Source organism: Pan troglodytes, chromosome 6, assembly GCF_028858775.2.
Source record: "Pan troglodytes isolate AG18354 chromosome 6, NHGRI_mPanTro3-v2.0_pri, whole genome shotgun sequence".
Lineage (NCBI taxonomy): Eukaryota > Metazoa > Chordata > Mammalia > Primates > Hominidae > Pan > Pan troglodytes.
In genome coordinates, this window is record NC_072404.2 from 144,381,128 (window position 1) to 144,402,462 (window position 21,335).

The 21,335-nt window shown below is 40.3% G+C and overlaps 1 protein-coding gene and 1 pseudogene across 7 annotated transcripts in view; one reads left to right on the forward strand and one right to left on the reverse strand.

Moving 5' to 3' along the window:
- The window catches only part of TNPO3 (transportin 3), a 101,817-nt gene that overhangs the window by 66,535 nt on the left and 13,947 nt on the right, over positions 1–21,335 (reverse strand). For 4 of the 7 annotated variants that reach the window (XM_063815575.1, XM_063815574.1, XM_003318786.5 and 1 more), the window contains exon 2: positions 20,498–20,658. The exons of the other annotated variants lie outside the window; for them this stretch is intronic. The gene's annotated coding sequence lies outside the window, so the exon portion shown is untranslated. The remainder of the gene's footprint in view (positions 1–20,497; positions 20,659–21,335) is intronic. 7 annotated transcript variants of the gene reach the window in all.
- Positions 4,460–9,478, forward strand: LOC104007401 (ornithine decarboxylase-like; annotated as a pseudogene).

Consider the following 21,335-nt stretch of genomic DNA (forward strand, 5'->3'; position numbering starts at 1 on the left):
GGATGGCAGTTGAAAATGGAGGAGGTTTGGCCGGGCGCGGTGGCTCACACCTGTAATCCCAGCACTTTGGGAGGCTGAGGCAGGCAGATCACCTGAAGTCAGGAGTTCAAGACCAGTCGGGCCAATATGGTGAAACCCCGTCTCTACTAAAATACAAAAATTAGCTGGGCATGATGGCGGGTGCCTGTAATCCCAGCTACTCGGGAGGCTGAGACGGCAGAATCACTTGAACCCGGGAGACAGTGGTTGCAGTGAGCCGAGATCGCACCACTGCACTCCAGCCTGGGTGGCTGAGTGAGACTCCGTCTCAAAAAAAAAAAAAAAAAGAGAAAGAAAAAGGAGGAGGTTTGACCCAATCCAATAGCCAGTGAGTATAAGTGTGAAGGGGATGCCAACAGTTTAGCCTTTATAAAACCTTGAAACCAAACAGTCAAGAAGAGACCCCAATTGAGGAAAAACTGCTATGAAAAAAAACAAAATAATATAGAACAAGTATAATAGAGATGAAGGAAGAAAAGGTTGGAAGTATTATCCTTAATCAAACCTCCTTCTAGAAATTCAGAAAAACTAATTTCACAGAAAATAAGCAACTGAGGTCAAATGTCATATATGGCTGAAAGAGAAAATAAGCAGAGTAATACCTTACGAGGAAAGAAGACCAGAAAAACAGGTTTAAAAACCTAGCCTATTACTTCAAAATGAGCTAAACAACATTAAGAAAATGATACAAGATACGGAAGAATAGAATTGAGAAGGAAAATTTCAGAAATTAGGTAAAAATCTCAGGAAAAAAATCAGAAATTTTAAAAATCCCTTCAGAGATGAAGACTAGGAGGAATTTCACATGTGACTAAACACATCAGATAATGTCTTAAGAGAAACACATGAAAAGGAGTGTTTTTTTTAAACAAAAAAATTTTAAAACATTCAAGAGGAAATGACAAATATTGAACATAGGCAAATATCTAACATATAGACAACAGAGATCTCTGAAGAAGAAAATTAAAACAAGGAAACAGAACAATTATCAAAAACTGTAATTCAAGAAAATGTTCCTGGTTGGGCAAGGCAGTTTACGCCTGTAATCCCAGCATTTTAGGAGGTGGAGGTGGGAGGCTTACTTGAGGCCAGGAGTTTGGGACCAGCCTGAGCAACATAGCAAGATTCTGTCTCTACAAAAAATTTAAAAATTAGCTGGGTGTGGTGGTATGTGCCTGTAGTCCTAGCTACTAGGAGGCTGAGGAGGAAGAATCATTTGAGCCCAGGAGTTTTGAGGTTATAGTGCACTATGATCCTGCCACTAATTTTTTTAATTAAAAAAATTTGGTATCAAAGCTATCAAAAGAGGAAGAGTAAATAAATGAATATAATCCCATCACTGCACTCCAGCCTGGGTGACAGAGCAAGACCCCGTTTCTTAAAAAAAAAAAAAAAAAAAGAAAAGGTTTCTGAAATGTTGGGGGGTAGGGGAGAAAGACATGAAACTATACATTGAAAGAGTATATCATATACCTAAAAATACCAACGCAGAACAACCAATACTGAGACATAATCTGGTAAAATTAATATACTTAAAGAAAAAGATAAAATAATTTGGACATCTATATAAAAAGAGCAACTGATTTATAAAGGAAAAAATTAGATTATCATCTACTGTGACTTGAACACTTCATGAAAGAAGAAAGAACATGGTAAAGATGTGCTAAGAAAGAAAATGTGACAAAGATTTTATGTCAAGTCAAACCGATTTTCAATTATAAAGGCCAGAAACTGTTATTTGCAAAAATGTAGATATTATTCCTATAAGCCCTTCCTAAACAATCTGTTTAAAAAATCAAACTGATTAGAGAGAACAAGGCATCAACATAAGGACTGGGGATGAATATTAAACATAGTTTATTACAACAATTAAGAATAAATGAAAGTCGAAAGAGAAGTGGTATGTAATGATTACAAGCTCTGTACAGATACAGTGTGGAAGAAAGGGAAGAGCACATGCAAAACTATGCTTGTTTTTGGTGTATATACTGATAGTAGTAGTGTTAGTATTGTTAGTCTGAGGCTACTGACTAGGTTAATGTGGGACAGAGCTACTGAGTAATTATGAGATACTCTGTCACCTTCTATGTCCCTCACAACCTGGATTCTCAGTATGGAAGAAAGGAGGTGTAGACATAAAAAGGCTTAAGTTAAAAACTTTATAGTGCTGTAGTTGAAAAGGCAATATCTCTATAAATTCATGAGGTATTTTACCTTTAAGTATTTATACCCACTATTTATGTACATACTTTTCTACACTTGTATACATACACGTGTAGATAATTTATATATATTATATAGATATATAAAAATATACAATTCCCTAGCTCTATCCACTGAAAGCCCTAAACATACTGTCCAACTCAGTAACAACTTGCATCCCTAGTGCCTACATTGTAGTCTTTAAATTCAATTTCCCACTAAAAGATACCAATATTAAATACACAAGATGGGCCCATGATACATCCTGTCATACTAGAAAGGACAGAAGACAATAAGACTACTAGAGTCATTTCAAAAGTACTGAGAGGCAAAGGAGGCAACCAGCTGGCCAGAGACAGGACAATTTAGGATTCAGCAAGGGATACAAGGAAAAAACAAACTGGCCACCACAGGCCATTTTTGGTAACAATTACAAGCAGACATAAACTCATTATCTTACAAGGGTAAAAATCACGTATTTATCTTGGTTTTCCTATATAAACTGTACTCCTAAGTAACCTAACAGAGAAGAGTCTCTTTATAGAAGTATTCTAATGGCAAAAACCACAATTACTTTGGCACCAACCTAACAGCATGTAAGTAAAGAAATAACAGATTTAGAATATTAACACTTCACAACCCACAATTAATGGATTAAGCACTGAACAATAACAGCTAGTTACATCACACACAAAAAAGAATGAGGTGGATTGAAGATAGCTGCGAATATAATGCTAATCCTACACTGAAAGGTAGAATCTACATGCCTTTGAATCTGCACCGGCCTTGATACCTTGCTTAACTGATAGAATATGGCAGGAAGTGACATTCTGGGACTTTCAAGGTTAAGTCAAAGGAATCTTTGGAGCTTCTGCCTTGGTATCCTGAACACTTAACTCTGAGGAAAGCCACTGCCTGTGAAAACTTAAAACTACTCTGCTGGAGAGAATGTGGAAGAGCCCTGAGACTACATGGAAAGCTAGAGGGGCTGAACTGAATCCAGGCTTCCAGTCATTCCCACCAGACTGTCAGGCACGTAAATGAAGCCATCTTAGAACCTCCAGACCAGCCCAACCACCAAATGGATGAAAACTGAAGGAGCACAATCAGCATCCTGGATGCTGATTTGAGCCCGCTCAAATTCCTGATCAACAAAGTTATGAGATACAATAAAATGGTTTTTATTTCAAATCACTTAAGTTTTGGGGTAATCTGCTTCACAGTGGTAAACAATTAGAACCACCAGAAAACCAAACACTATATGCCTCTTGATGAAAGGAGATACCACAATAACAAGGGAATCAAATCTGTGCCTCATTGAGCCTCTAGATCCAGCAGCTAATTTGCCGGAAAAACAAGGGAGAGTAGAACTGAATCATGACAATAAAATCAGCAAAATCCACTGTGGGAAACTCTATAGGTCAAATGGCCCTGATACTTCAACAGATAAATAACCTACAGAGGCCAGGTGTGGTAGCTCACACCTGTAGCCCCAGCACTCTGGGAGGCCAAAGCAGGAGGATCACTTGAGGCCAGGAGTTTGAGACCAGCCTCTATGAAAAATTTTTGAAAAATCTGCCACGTGTGGTGGCATGCCCCTTAGTCCCAGCTACTCAGGAGGCTGAGGGGAAGGATCCCTTGAGCCCAGGAGTTTAAGGCTGCAGTGAGCCATGACCACACTACGCACTCCAGCCTGGGCTACAGAGTGAGACAGTCTTAAAAATAAAATAAAACAACAGAGAGAACCTGCATATTAAGACACTCAAAATACATTATATAAAAAAACAGGCCGGGCGCAGTGGCTCACACCTGTAATCCCTGCACTTTCGGAGGCCAAGGCGGGTGGATCACCTGAGGTCAGAAATTCGAGACCAGCCTGGCCAACATGATGAAACCCCATCTCTACTAAAAATACAAAAAATTAGCCGGGCGTGGTGGTGGGTGCCTGTAATCCCAGCTACTCAGGAGGCTGAGGCAGGAGAACTGCTTGAACCTGGGAGGCAGAAGTTGCAGTGAGCCGAGATCGTACCACCACACTCCAGCCTAGGCAACAAGAGTGAAACTCTGTCACAAAAAAAAAAAAAAAAAAAAAAAAACCAGCTGGACTCAACTATGAAGTGTGAGATTGCCCACTAAGCCACTAAGTATAAAACCATAAAGAAACACAAAGGATTACTATAAAAGGACAGTGGTTACCTTTAGAGGGAGGGAAGCGGTTATGTCAAATGGTACAAGAAAAGCTTCTGGAGCGGAATGGTCAGTAAAGTTCTATTTCTTTTCTTTTTTTATAAAAATGGGACAGGGTCTCACTATGTTATCCAGGCTGGTCTCAAACTTCTGGGTTCAAGCAATCCTCTTGCCTGGGTCTCCCAAAGTGCCAGGATTACAGGTGTGGGCCACTGTGCTCAAAGTTCTATTTCTTGACTTGGGTGGTGGTTAAAAGGCCATCTGCATATAGTAATTCACTAAGCTACACATCTGCATTGTGTTTCTGTGTTTACCTTTAGAAAATAAAACAGAACAACAATAAAAATCCCAATGTAGGCTGGGCGGAGTGGCTCACACCTATAATCCCAGAACTTTGGGAGACCAAGACTGGTGGATCACCTGAGGTCAGGAGTTCTAGACCAGCCTGGCCAACATGGTAAAACCCAATCTCTGCTAAAAATGCAAAAATTAGCTAGGCTTGGTGGTGTGTGCCTGTAGTCCCAGCTACCCAGGAGGCTGAGGCAGGAGAATTGCTTGAACCCGGGAGGGGAAGGTTGCAGTGAGCCGAGATCATGCCATTGCACTCCAGCCTGGGCGGCAGAGTGAGACTCTGTCTCAAAAAAAAAAAAAAAAATTGTGCAGAAACTAAATGGCAGAAAACACCAACCATATCATTCTCAATTATCTGTACTTCTGACTTTAAACATTTCTATCTCCTTAAAAGTAGAGACCTCAAAAATGAAGGGCAGAAGCAAAAAAACAAAACAATTACTTGCCCCCAGGCAAACCAGTAATCTTAGAGGTAGAGATGCAAAACTGGTTATCTTGGAGGGTAGGGATGCACAGGAGATTTATTTTTCAAGCTCCTTTGATGGTGTTTGAATTTTTTTTTTTTTTTTTTTTTTTTTGAGAGGGAGTTTTGCTCTTGTTGGCCAAGCTGGAGTACAATGGCACAATCTCGGCTCACTGCAACCTCCACCTCCCAGGTTCAAGAGATTCTCCTGCCTCAGCCTCCTAAGTAGCTGGGATTACAGGCATGTGCCACCACACCCAGCTAATTTTTGTATTTTTAGTAGAGACAGGGTTTCACCATGTTGGCCAGGCTGGTCTCAAACTCCTGACTTCAGGTGATCTGCCCGCCTTGGTCTCCCAAAGTGCTGGGATTACAGGCATGAGCCACTGCACCTGGCTGTTTGAATATTTTTAAAGTGTCTTTTGTAATTACCTGTTTATTAAAAATAACTTGTACTTTATATAAAATTTTTTTAAAAAGTGATACAGATCTTGTAAAATGTTTTTTGACAGGGCCTCTCTCTGTCACTCAGGCTGGAGGGCAGTGGGACCATCACAGCTCACTGTGGCCTCAAATTCTTGGGCTCAAGTGATCTGCCTACCTCAGCCTCCTGCATAGCTGGGACTACAGGCATACATCACGGCACCCAGCTAATTTTTTTTTTATTTTTTGTAGAGACAGGTCTTGCTATCTCCTGGTCTCAAACTCCTGGGCTTGCCTGCCTCAGCCTCCCAAAGTGCTAGGATTACAGGCACAAACAATCATACCTGGCCTGTAAGATTTTTTTCTGTAAAATTTGTTTAGAAAAGGTAGCAAAGCTTTTTTAACAACACACAGGAGTTAGTTTCATGTCCATATGCTCCCTAAACAATAAAGCTATCTCTCTCATGACATTTATCGGGTGTTTCAACTTTGGTTATAACAGACCATCTGGTATTACATCAATTCATAAACTACCAGAAAAGATTCACTAAGACCAGGCACAGTGGCTCATGCCTATAATCCCAGCACTTTGGGAGGCCGAGGCGGGCAGATCACTTGAGATCAGGAGTTCGAGACTAACCTGACTAATATGGTGAAACCCCATATCTACTAAAAATACAAAAATTAGCCAGGCATGGTGGCACGCACCTGTAATCTCAGCTACTTGGGAGGCTGAGGCAGGAGAATCGCTTGAACCCGGGAGGTGGATGCTGCAGTGAGCCAAGAACACACTACTGCACTCCAGCCTGGGCGACAGAGCAAGACTGTCTCAAAAAAAAAAAAAAAAAAAAAACCACAAAAAATTCACTAAATACTCCCTACAAAGAACCTTTTTAAAGACACCAAAGCTAAAATATTAGGCCACAGTTCCCAGAAAGAAGGGAATGGAAGAGCAGAGAGTTCAGTTCACTTTTTGGCTCCACTTTTCCCCTCATGGCATTTGCCAATTTGAAAGTGGAAGACAAGAGGCTAAGAAGCTGAAGGGCTCTGGACAGCCTCTCAAGACTGGGGAAATAAAAACTGGAATTCAGAAATATCGAAGAGAAGCCCTGGTAAATACTCCAAACTCTTGAGTTGGGACCCAGTGAAGGAAACAAGAAATATACCACTCCTTAAAAAGACTGATACGTTAGGCCACAAAATAAGTCTTAATAAATTTTCAAAGACTGAAATCATACAAAACATCTTTTCTGATCACAATTAAATAAAACTAGGAGTCAACAGCAAAAGGGAAACTAGAAATTTCCCAAATATGTGGAAATTAAACAACATACTCAAAAAACCAATGGGTCAAGGAAGGGAAATCAGAAAACATCTTCAGACAAATGAAGATGTTTCTTGACTTGGGGGGTGGCTAAAAGGACATCCACATATAGTAACTCACTAAGTTATACATTTGTATTGTGTTTCTGTGTTTATGTTTAGAAAATAAAACAGAACAAAAACCCCAATGTTGCATATTAAACTGAACTAGTATAAAATCTAGTATAAAACTGAACTAAACTGAACTAGTATAAGAACACAACATACCAAAACTTATAGAATGCAGCAAAAACTGTGCTAAGAGGAATAAAATGTATAACTGTATATATGCTTACATTAAAAAAGAAAAAAGGTCTCAAATCAACAACCTAATTTTATGCCTTAAGGAGCCAGAAAAAGAACAAACTAAATCCAAAGCTAGCAAAAAGAAGGAAATAATAAAGATTTAGGGCAAAGATTAACAAAATAGATAGGAAAATCAAGGGAATGCTACAAAAAGATCAACAAGGTCAGTCCCGGCAGCCATAGTCACTGGCCGCCCCTCTGCCAACAGCTCCAGCACTACCTTGGGCCAGCATCTCTGGCGGGCAGAAGCAAGGCACTGGCGGGCAGAAGCAAGGCACTGACAGGCACAGCAGAGAGGTCCTGTAGCTCTGGCTCAGACAGCAGCATCTTCACTCTCTGTGGTACCCAGGTGCTCTGAGAATGTTTCCACTGCTGCTCTGAGGGCACAAGAGGCAGGATTTGGAATTCCTGGAGAACTGTCTTTGTGAGAAACTGGAAATATTTCTTTCAATTCCATCTCTTAGTTTTCCATTTTGTTGTGTTTCAGAGGAACATCAAGAAACCATGAAAAGTTTAATAATGAAGAGTTTCACTGCCACTTGCTTCCTTGATGAAGGTTTTACTGCCAAGGACATTCTGGACCAAAAAATTAATGAATTTTCTTCTGATGATGATTAGGATGCCTTCTATGTCATGGACCTTAGAGACATTCTAAAGACACATCTAAGATAGTTAAAAGCTCTTCCTCATGTCACCCCCTTTTATGCAGTCAATTATAATGACAGCAGAGCCATCATGAAGACTCTTGCTGCCATCGGGACAGGATTTGATTGTGCTAGCAAGGCTGAAATACAATTGGTGCAGATTCTGGGGATGCCCCCAGAGAGGTTTATCTATGCAAATTCTTGTAAACAAATGTCTCAAATTAAGTACACTGCCAATAAGGGAGTCCAGATGATGATTTTCGGTAATGAGGTCAAATTGATGTCAGTTGCCAGAACACACTCAAAGCAGCCCGTCACATCAGTGTTAAATCTGGTGCCATGCTCAAAGCCAGCAGGCTTCTTTTGGAATGAGCAAAAGAACTAAATATTGATGTCACTGGTGTCAGCTTCCATGTAGGAAGTAGCTGTACCAATCCTGAGACCTTCATGCAGGCAGCCTCCAATGTCCACTATGTCTTTGACACGGGAGTTGAGTTTGGTTTCAGAATGTAACTGCTTAATACTGGCAGTTGCTTTCCTGGATCTGAGGACGTGAGGCTTAAATCTGAAGTATTACCAGTGTAATCAACCCAGCATCAGACAAGTATTTTCCACCAGACTCTAGAGTGAGAGTCACAGCTGAGCCAGGCAGATATTTCATGTGGCATCAGCTTTCATTGCCAAAAAAATCATATTAAAAGAACAGAGAGGGCCGTCGCGGTGGCTCATGCCTGTAATCCCAGCACTTTGGGAGGCTGAGGGAGACAGTTCATGAGGTCAGGAGATCAAGACCATCCTGGCTAACACGGTGAAACCCCATCTCTACTAAAAAAAAAATACAAAAAATTAGCCAGGCATGGCAGCGGGCGCCTGTAGTCCCAGCTACTCGGGAGGCTGAGGCAGGAGAATGGCGTGAACCCAAGAGGCGGAGCTTGCAGTGAGCCCAGATCACACCACTGCACTCCAGCCTGGGTGACAGAGCGAGACTCTGTCTCAAAAAGAAAGAAAGAAAAAAAAGAACAGACAGGCTCTGAAGAGGAAGATGAGTCAAGTGAACAGACCTTTATGTATTACATGAATGATGAAGTATATGGATCATTTAATCAATCCTTTATGATCATGCACATGTAAAGCCCCTGCTGCAAAAAAGACCTAGATCAGTGAGAAGTATTATTCATCCAGTATATGGGAAGAACATGTGATGGCCTTGATCAGATTGTTGAGCACTGTGATCTGCCCAAAATATATGTAGGTAATTGGATGCTCTTTAAAAACATGGGCGCTGACACTGTTGCTGCTACTTGTACTTTTAATGGATTCCAGAGGCCAACAATCTACATGTGATGTCAGGACCAGCATCGAAACTCATGCAGTGTATCTAGAACCACGATCTCCCACCCCAAGTAGAGGAACAGGACATTAGCATCCTGTGTCTTCTGCTTGGGAAAACAGAATGAAACATCAATCAGCAACTTGTGCTTCTGCTAGTATTAATATGTAGATATCACTCTTGTAATTGTTAACCACGAGTCCAGCTTGAATTAAGGGATTTCGTAAGAGTTGGGTTCGCATGGACATGGCAATATGGAAGACTAGGATATGGGTCACACATTATTTGTGTTACTATGGAAACTATTTAAATATTTGTTTTATATGGATTTTTATTCACTTTTCTTAAGAGTTGGGTTCATACGGATGTGGCAATATGGAAGACTAGGATATAGGTCACACATTATATATGTTCCTATGGAAACTATTTAAATATTTGTTTTATATGGATTTTTATTCACTTTTCTGATATGCTACTCAAGAGTGCCCCTTGGCTGCTAAGCAAGCATCTGTAGCTTGTACAATGGCGGAATGGGCCAAAAGCTTAGTGTTGTGACCTGTTTTAAAAGTAAAGTATTTCAAAATTAACAACAACAACAACAAAATTGACAAAGCTTAAGCTAGATTAAGAAATAAGAGAGAGCCGGGTGCAGTGGCTCATGCCTGTTAATCCCAGCACTTTGGGACGCCAAGGCAGGCAGATCACTTGAAGTCAGGAGTTCAAGACCAGCCTGGCCAACACGTTGAAACCCTGTCTCTACTAAAAATACAAAAAAATAAATAAATAAACTAGCCAGGCCTGATGGCAGCTGCCTGTAGTCCCAGCTACTTGGGAGGCTGAGGCATGAGAATTGCTTGAACCCGGGAGGCAGAGGTTGCAGTGAGCCGAGATCATGCCACAAGCACTCCAGTCTCGGTGACAGAGTGAGGTTCTATGTCAAAAAAAAAAAAGAAAGAAAGAAAGAAGAGGATTTAAATAACTAATCAGAAATAAAAGTCAGGATATTACTACCAATTTTACAGAAATAAAAAGGGTTATAAAAAGTATTATGAACAAATGCAAGTGAACATATTGAATAACTTACATGAAATAAACAAATTCCTAGAAAAATAACCTAACAAGACTAAATCATGAAGAAACAGAAAATCTGAACAGACCTATAACTTGTAAAGAGATTAAATCAGTAATGAAAAACTTCCCAATGAAGAAAAGCCCAGGACCAAATGGCTTTACTGGTGAATTCTACAAAACATGTAAAGAAATAACATTAATCCTTTTCAAACTCTTTCCAAAAACTGAAGAGGAAAGAACACTTCCTACTCATTCTATGAGACAAGCATTATTCTGATACCAAAGCTAGATGAAGAAACAAGAAAAGAAAATTACAGACTAATAATATCCCTTATGAATAGTAATGCAAAAACCCTCAATAAAATACTAACAAATGGAATTCAATAGCATATTTTTTCTCAATTTTTAAATTTTTATTTTCAAAATTTTAAATTTAGAGATGGGGTGTTGCTATGTTGCCCAGATGGGTTTCGAACTCCTGGCCTTAAGCAATCCTCCTGCCTCAGCCTCCCAAATAAGTCGGATTACAGGCATGAGCCATCACGCCTGGCTTTTCAACAGCATATTGAAGGGATTATACATCATCATCAAGTGGGATTTATACCTGGAATACAAGGGTGGCTCAACATATGAAAATAAATGTAATCCACCACATTAACAGAATGAAGAAGGAAAAGACATGGTCATCTCAATTTATGCAAAAAAAGCATCTAACAGACTTTGACACCCTTTCATGATAAAGACACTCAACAAACCAGGAAGGAAACAACTTCAAAGTAATAAATGCCATATATGCAAAAACCAACAGCTAACATCACACAACAGTGAAGACAAAAAGCTTTTCAAAACTGTAAGATCAGGAACAAGACTAGGATATCTACTGTTGCCACTTCTATTCAACATAGTGTTCGAAGTTCTAGCCAGAGCAATTAGGCAAGAAAAACAAAGGACATCTAAATTGAAAGGAAGACGTAAAATAATCTCTGGTCACATATAATGTAAGATCATTCAACATGATCTTACTTGTAGAAAACCCAAAAGATTCCCTAAGAAGACTGTTAGACTTAATAAATGAATTTGGCAAAGTTGCAGGTCACAAAATTAACAGATTAAAATTAGTTGCTTCTACATACTAACAATGAAAAATCTGAAAAGAAACAATTCCATTTACAATAGAATAAAAACGAATAAAATACTCAGGAATAAGCTTAACCAAGGAGACAAAAGACTTGTATACTGAAAATTACAAAACATTGCTGAAAGAAATTAAAGATGACACCAATAAATGAAAGACATCTCATGTTCACGGACTAGAAGACTTAATATTGTTAAGATTTCAGTACTACCCAATGTAATCTACAGATTCAATGTAACCTTCACCAAAATCTCAATGATGTTTTCTGCAGAAAATGGAATTGTTTCCTTCACATGGAATCTCAAGAGACCCCAAATAGCCAAAACAATCTTAAAAAAGAATAATATTGGAGGTCTCATACTTCTAATTTCAACACTTATTACAAAGCCATAGTAATCAAAACAGTATGGGTACTAGCATAAAGACGGACACACAGACCAACATAATGGAATAGACCCAGAAAGAAACCCTCCTGTAAAGGATTCAAATGATCTTTGTCAAGGGTGCCAAGACTACACAATGGTGCTAGGAAAACTGAATATTCACCTGAAAAAGAACAAAGTTAGTCCCTTATATCACATATAAAAGTTAACTCAAAAAGGACTAAAGACCTAAACGTAAGACCTGAAACTATAAAACTCTTAGAAGAAAGCCTAGGGGAAAAGCTTCATAATCATTGCAATTGACAGTGATTTCTTGGATGACATTTCTGGAATAAATATTTCTCCAAAGAAGATATACAAATGGTTAACAGGCATATGAAAAGATGCTCAACATCACCAACCATAGGGAAAGGCATATCAAAGCCACAACAAAATATTACCTCACACCCAATAGAATGACCACTATCCAAAAAAACGAAGCAAAAAAACCTCAGAAAATAATATGTGTTATCAAGGATGTGGAGAAACTGGAACCCTTTGCATCACTGGTGGGAATGTAAATGGTGTAGCTACTATGGAAAAGGGGATGGGGGCTCCTCAAAAAATTAAAAATAGAACTACCATATATTCCAAAAATCCCAGTTCTGGCTATATATCTAAAAGAACTGAATATAAAATCTCAAACAGGGCCGGGCACAGTGGCTCACACCTGTAATCCCAGCACTTTAGGAGGCGGGTGATCACTTGAGGCCAGGAGTTCAAGACCAGCCTGGCCAACATGGCAAAACCCCATCTCTACTAAAACTACAAAAATTAGCTGGACATGGTGGCGCATGACTGTAATCCCAGCTACTTGGGAGGCTGAGGTATGAGAATCACTTGAACTCGGGAGGCCAAGGTTGCAGTGAACCAAGATCATGCCACTGCACTCCAGCCTGGGCAACAGAGCTAAACTCAAAAAAAAAAAAAAAAAAGATCTCAAACAGATAAGATATTTGCACACCCATGTTCAACTGCAGCCAGCTGCAGCATTATTCACAATAACCAAGAGATAGAAGCAACCTAAATGCCCATCTATGGATAAATGGATAAACAAAATGTATATATATGCAGTGGAATGTTACTAAGCCTTCAAAAGGAAGGAAATTCTGACACACATTACAACATGGATGAACCTCAAGGACATTATACTAAGTGAAAATACACTTATCACTAAAAGATAAATACTGAATGATTCTAACTTATATAAGGTACCTAAAGTAGCAAGACTCATAAAAACAGAAAGTAGGCCAGGCACAGGGGCTCACGCCTGTAATCCCAACACTTTGGGAGACTGAGGCAGGAAGACTGCTTGAGCCCTAGGAGTTCAGGACCAGTCTGGGCAACAAGGTGAAATTAGCTGGGCATGATGGCACGTCTGTAGTCCCAGCTACTGGGGGGTGTGGGCAGGAACACTGAGGTGGGAGTATTGCTTGAGCCCAGGATGCAGAGGTTGCGGTGAGCCATGATCACGCCACTGCATTCCAGCCTGGAAGACAGAGCAAGACCCTGTCTTGGAAAACAAAACAAAACAAAAAAAGGTTGAAACACAGCTTAGAATCTGCTCAATTACTTTTTGAATTTCAAAGAGATTTGTCCCTGTCATAAAGACCTGCGAGGCCGGGCGCGGTGGCTCACGCCTGTAATCCCAGCACTTTGGGAGGCTGAGGTGGGCGGATCACGAGGTCAGGAGATTGAGACCATCCTAGCTAACATGGTGAAACCCCGTCTCTCTAAAAATACAAAAAAAAAAATTAGCTGGGCATGGTGGTGGGCGCCTGTAGTCCCAGCTACTCGGGAGGCTGAGGCAGGAGAATGGCGTGAACCCGGGAGGCAGAGCTTGCAGTGAGCAGAGATCGCGCCACTGCACTCCAGCCCGGGCAACAGAGCGAGACTCTGTCTCAAAAAAAAAAAAAAAAAAAAAAAAAAAAACCTGCCAGAAGCAAAAGAAAATCATCTCAGGAAGGAAACATCATTTATCTCTTCAACTTTTCTTAAACAACATATCAGCCGGGCGCGGTGGCTCACGCCTGTAATCCCAGCACTTTGGGAGGCAGAGGTGGGCGGATCATGAGGTCAGGGGATCGAGACCATCCTGGCTAACATGGTGAAACCCTGTCTCTACTAAAAATACAAAAAATTAGCCGGGCGCAGTGGCGGGTGCCTGTAGTCCCAGCTACTCGGGAGGCTGAGGCAGGAGAATGGCGTGAACCCAGGAGGTGGAGCTTGCAGTGAGCCGAGATAGAGCCACTGCAGTCCGGCCTGGGCGAAAGAGCGAGACTCCGTCTCAAAACAACAACAACAACATATCAAGCATCTATCAAACAAAAGCAAAGCCAGGCCAGGAACACTGGCTCACACCTATAATCCTAGCATTTTGGGAGGCTGAGGTGGGAGGATCACTTGAAGCTAGGAGCTCAAGACCAACCTGGGCAACAAAGTGAGACCTCGTCTCTACACAAAAAAGAAAGAAAAAAAGAAATTAGCCAGATGTGGTGGTACATGCTTGTAATACCAGCTACTTTGGAGGCTGTGGTGGGAGGTCCATTTATTTGAGCCAGGAAGTCAAGGCCGCAGTGAGCCTTGATCACATCATTGCACTCCAGCCTAGATGACAGAGCGAGACCACGTCGGGGGGAAAAAAAAAAGCAAAACCAAGTGACAACAACTAGAAAGAAACAGACAATACAAAGTAACCATTATCTAGATAATGAATTATCAAAGACTAAAATAACTGATGTCTTAACCAAAGTAATAAAACATCACCAATAGATTTTATGTGACTCCTGATGTGATTCAGTAAAAATGACAAATTATCGTCTATGCAGTATTCTTCCAAAAAACGTTTGACCTGAATGCAATCATGAGAAAAGAACCAGATAAATCTAAATAGTGAGGCATACTAAAAACTAAGACTAAATGGCCCACCCTGGATTTGTGTGGGGTATGTGTGTTTTTTCTTTTCTTTTCTTTTCTTTTTGAGATGGAATCTCCCTCTGTCACCCAGGCAGGAATGCAGTGGTGTGATCTCAGCTCACTGTAATCACCGCCTCCCAGATTCAAGTGATTCTCCTGCCTCAGCCTCCCGAGTAGCTGGGACTCCAGGCGCCTGCCACCACACCCGGCTAATTTTTGTATTTTTAATAGAGACGGGGGTTTCACCATATTGGCCAGGCTGGTCTTGAACTCCTGACCTCATGATCCGCCCACCTCGGCCTCCCAAAGTGCTGGGATTATAGGCGTTAGCCACCGCACCCAGCTGTGTGTATATGTTTTAAAGGGACAGGGTCTTGACATGGTTGCCCAGTCTGGCCTCCTGGGCTCAAGCAACCCTCCCATCTCAGCCTCCTGTGTAGCTGGGGCTACAAGTGTGCACCACCGTACCTGTCTTGGATTTGTTTTTTAATATCATCATCATAAAAGAAAAAAAAATACCCAGGTAACTAGAGACATAACAACCAAAAGAAAAGCATTACCCTTGAAGGATCCTAGATTAGAGAAAATAAAATTTTAGAAAGCTTGAAATCTATAACTAGAGCAATTAGGAAAATTTGAATACAGACTGATAATACCATCATATCAATGTCAAATTTCTTGAGAGTGACAACATTTTAGTTTATTTTAGAAAAATGTCCTTGTTCTTACAAGATACAAGTGGAAAAGTTTAAGGAGTAGGGCATTATAAGGTGTATTTCTAAAAGGTTAAAAGAAATAAAGTTGGAAAAAATGAATAGCTGATTAATATATGCAAAGACTTAGAAGACAAAACTGGAGAATTTCCATTAATAAATGGAATATATAAAAAAGAATTAAAAGGAAATTCTAGAAGTAAAAAAATACGGTAACTGAAATTAAGAACCATTAGAAAAGGCCAAACAGCAAATCAGACAACTGAAGAATTATAGATTGCTATGCTTGATAACAGGTCAATAAAAAACAAAAAGACTGAAGCACAAAGTCAAAAAAAGGACAGAAGGTAAACAATGAGAAGAATGCAAGTGACATGTGGGACACAGTGAAAAAGGCTAAGACACATATAATTGAAATCCTAGCAGGAAAAGAGAAAACAGAAATCAGGAATGAATGAAGAACAATGGAAAAGCAGTGAAGTATATGGGTAAATCCAATCAACACTGATTATATAAAGCAATAATATCTTGTGGTATTTAAAATATATGAAGAATAAAAATGCCTCAGAAGAGTTCCACATCCACCTAAGATATATAATGACAGAAACAATACTGCTTTCCCTAAGTTAACAATACACGAAAGCAAATAAACTACAAAATAACCTTGCTTAAATGCATCAGAAAGTTGAGGTCTTAGGGCAACCAAGTTGACTGAAATCTAAGGACAGACCTCTAACAAGGAAAATGAAGGCAAGCACTGGCTCATCTACGACAGGACAGAGGAAGAAATTCAGGGCACCTGGCAACCAGCTCATAAAAATTCAGCTAACACTTCTAACAAATTGAGAAAGGCTGCATGTGGGCTAGGATGAGCATATAGAACCCCTGGGACTTGCAGACACAAGCAGAACTCACAGTCACCCAGCAGATCACCTTCGCAGACCAGATACTCAAGAGAAAGACTGGGGGTAGGGCAGAAGACCACCTCCTTTGGTGGTGCAGTCCTGGAGGAGGGGAAGAGCCTCTGTTGCGAAAAAGCACAAAAATCTCTGACTGAACCCTTCCCTGAACAAAAGCCTTAGGCTACGGGGAAGGGGCAGCAAAGCATGTCACCCTCAAAGTACAGGTTAAGACTCACTGCAGTTGCACTAAGCGTAAAAGAAAAACCTCTACCCCTAGGGGACAGGCATAAAGCAGTCTTGAGCCTATAATAATACTACCAACACCATGAGAGGTCTCCTACCACTGAGAGAAGGGGAAAAAAAACTATTTTGCACAATACCTGCCAGATGCAAGGCAAAGAATGAATGACACAAGAAAAACTAGGATCACTGAGGCCGCCCTACCAGAGAGAATGGCAGACAACAGAAATGCTAAAGACTAGGGTAGACCAGGGCAACAGAGAATGTTACTCCCCCAAATAAGCAAACAAATTCTAAATATATCATACTCAAACTCCTGAAAACCAGAGATAAAGAGAAATACTGAAGGGAAGCAGAGAAAAAGGACACATTAAATACAGAGGAACAAAAGTAAAAAGCTAGAGCAGACTTCTTGTCAAGAATGAGGATGCCAGAAGACATGGAGAGGTAGAGCTAAAAAATGGGAAGAAAAAAAGGAAAGAATTCTAAAGCCATTGAAACCATATTTCTAAAATGAAAGCATTCGACACCAAGAACCCAATTTAAAAATGGACAAAGCAAAAAATAACAGATGCTGGTGAGGTTGCAGAGAAAAAGAAATGCTTACACACTGTTGGTGGGAGTGTAAACTAGTTCAGCCATTGTGGAAAGCAATGTGGCGATTCCTTGAAGAGCTAAAAACAGAACTACCATTCGACCCAGCAATCCCATTACTGGATGTATACCCAAAGGAATATAAATTGTTCTATCATAAAGACACATGCATGCAAATGTTCACTGCAGCACTATTCACAATAGCAAAGACATGGAATCAACTTAAATGCCCAACAACAGTGGACTGGATAAAGAAAATGTGGTAGATATGCACCATGGAATACTATGCAGCCATAAAAAAGAATGAAATCATGTCCTCTGCAGGAACATGGATGGCGCTGGAGGCCATTATCCTTAGCAAATTAACACAGGATCAGAAAACCAAATACCACATGTTCTTATTTATAAGTGGGAGTTAAATGATGAGAACACATGAACACAAAGAAGACAGACACTGGGACTAACTGGAGGTAAGAGGTTGAGAGGAGGGAGAGGATCGGAAAAAATAATTAATGGGTCCTGGGCTTAACACCTGGGTAACAAAATAATCTGTACAACAAACCCCTATGACACAGCTTTACCTATACAACAAACCTGCATGTGTATCCCTGAACCTAAAAGTTTTTTTAAAAATGGACAAAGAACTTGAATAGACATTTCTCCAAAGATACACGAATGGTCAAAAAGCATATGAAAAGATGCTCAACATGATTAGCCATCAGGAAATGCAAATCAAAACCACAACGAGATATCACTTCATACCCACCAGGATGGCTATAATCAAAAAGACAGACAACAACAAGTATTAGTGAATATGTAGAAAAACAGGAACCCTTATACACTGCTGGTAGGAGTGTAAAATGGTACAGCCATTTTGAAAACAGGATGCCATTCCTTGAAAGGTTAAAAATAGAGTGTTATCACCCAGGCACAGTGGCTCACACCTATAATCCCAGCACTTTGGGAGGCCAAGGCAGGAGGATCGCTTGAGCCCAAGAGTTTGAAACCAGCCTGGGCAACATAGTGAAACCCCATCTCTAGAAAAAATACAAATTAGCTGGGCATGGTAGTGTGCACCTGTAGTCCCAGCTACTCAGGAGGCCAAGGCGGGAGGATTGCTTGAGCTGGAGAGGCAGAGGTTGCAGTGAGCAGAAATCACACCCCCACACTCCATCCTGGGTGACAGAGGAAGATTCTGTCTAAAAATAAATAAATAAATAAGAGTTATCATATAATCCAAAAATTTCAACAGCACTTGTACATGAATGCATTATAGCACTATTCACAAACGATAGCCAAAAAGTGGAAACAGTCCCAATGTCCACTGACCAATGAATGGATAAGATGTGGTATATATGTTGAATGGAATACTGCTCAGCCATAAAAAGGAGTGAAGTAATAATATATACTATAACATGGATGAACCTTGAAAACATCATACTAACTGAAAGAAGACAGTCACAAAGGATCATGAACTATATGATTCCATTTATATGAAATATCCAGAATAGGCAAAACTCTAGAGACAGAAAGTAGATTAGTAGCTGCCTAGCAATGAGGTGGGAGGTGGCAGGCCAAGGGATACAGGTCTCTTTTTGGTATGATGAAAATGTCCAGCTGGGCATGGTGGCTCACGCCTGTAATCCCAACACTTTGGGAGACCGAGGCAGTTGGATCACTTGAGGTCAGGAGTTCAAGACCAGCCTGGCCAACACGGTGAAACCCCGTCTCTACTAAAAATACAAAAATTAGCCGGGCGTGGTGGTGCACACTTGTAATCCCAGCTACTCAGGAGGCTGAGGCAGGAGAATCACTTGAACCCAAGAGGCAGATGTTGCAGTGAGCCAAGGTCGTGCCACTGCACTCTAGCCTGGGCAACAGGGCGAGACGCCATCTCAAAAAAAAAAAAAGAAAATGTCCAAAACTTGATGGATAAAGACATCTCTATATTAAAAACCATTAAATGGTATACTTTAAATGAGTGAAATGTAGTTGTGTGAACTATATTTCACTAAAGCTATTTTTTAAAAAACAGGCAAAACAAATCTGTGGTGATGTAAGTCAGAATAGTGGTTATGGGAGGGGAATGATTTACTGGGAAGAGGCATTCAGGTATCTGCTAGAGTAATAGAATGTACTATGCCTTGATGTTATTTGCGATTACTTAAAATATACATATAAGAAAAAAACTGAGTTATACACTTAAGATGGTGCACTTTATGTAAGAAAATTACCTCTCGTTAAAAAAATTATTTCTCTGCAAGTTGAAAATTGCACCTTTTAATGCTCATTATGTTATTATCTAGTTTGGGGTTTTTTTAAACTAAACTATGGATGGCAGCTATATGAATTTCTCAGGACAATGCTATGGGAAATTAGTCTTAGAAAAATCATTGACTTACTCTTGTGCAAATGTATCAAGTAGAAGCAAAAGGAAGGCACTATCTTCTAAATTCAAGCACCCTTATTTACTTTGATACTGTCTTACCCACTGGTCAAATGCACTTCTCCTTTCAAATACTGTATTAGTTTTTTCAGAATAATAACTAAATATGAGAGTGACCCCTAAAGAATCATTTGGCAAACTTGGGTATCAAGGCTACTGCTAAGTACATCGTCAACGAAAAATCACCCATGATGACATTGCCCATACTAAATGTTAAGGGTCATAATTATCACTTTATTTTGAATTCCAGGAAGAGTTTAAGAATTGTTGACATCCAGCCAGGCATGGTGGCTCACACCTGTAATCCCCGAGCTTTCAGAGGCCTAGGCAGGAGGCTTGCTTAAGGCCAGGTGTTCGAAACCAGCCTGGAGACAACATAGCAAGATCCTGTCTCTACAAAAAAATTTAAAAATCAGCCAGGCATGGTGTACTTGTAGCCCTAGCTACTCAGGAGGCTGAGGCAGGAGGATTGGTTGAGCCCAGTAGCTGGAGGCAGCAGCGAGCTACGATCACACCACTGCCCTCCAGCCTGGGTGACAGAGTGAGATGCTGTCTCAAAAAAGAAAACAAAATGAAATCTTGTTTTGGCTACTGAGTCATAAAGAAAATTCAACCAAATCCTGATACCCTACAAACTACAGTACATTGCTCATTGTTCTTCCCCTCTGCTAAACAGCAGAAAAAAGGAAGGGAAGGAAGAGAATCAAGGAAGGAAAAGGGATTCTTTATAAGGAGAGAATAAAGCACTTACACTTCATAGGACTTTCTAGCCACAGATGCCAGGTGCTACCCACTGAAATCCAGGCTTGGACTAAGCTCCACATTTCTGAAAGGACCATCTCAACCGAAGCCTGGGGCTCAGAGTCAGCAGGAGGAAGCTGCAGCTCCCACTAGCAGCACATTTCAAAGAGGCTGCAACAAGAGAACATTTTCCATTTAAGCATCTAATTCCAATCTTCCATTTCACAAAGCAGTAGCAGAACAGGCCTTTATATCAGTCTTTTCAAAAGATATTTCCATGACTATGTGATGAATATGAGGCAGGCTACGGCCCAGCAATCCTTTCACTAACATGCTCTAAGCCCTTCATTATATACTTCACAGCAGATCCTAAAGTACTTGCTCCCTTTTTTGTTTAATGGTGCACTGTTGCTCCAAGACTCACTTATATACTAACATTTCTAAAACTGCCAAATCAACCAAAATCACTGAGCAGGCCCTCAACAATGCAAGCACACACCCAGACAGGCGCCTAAGGACTCATTAGCTGCCAAGAATTAGAAGCAGATTACAGCTGCTAGTTAATCCTACACAAAAACTCCTCAAATTAAGCAGAATTACCTAAAATACTTCACTGAGTACCAAAGAGCTCTGGCAAATAGAAAGTAAAGTTCTGGAAATACAGATAATTCAATAAGACTTGAAAAGTAACATAAGTGTCAGGTTGCTGCATTTTTTAAGCATTTCGATGAGTGAACGATATTATTTACTAAATGAAGATTTTCAAAGATTTATAGTATATTGAGGAAAGTTCTGGGAAGGAAGACTACATCAGAACACAGAGTAAAAAGAACTCTTAAAAAGAAAAC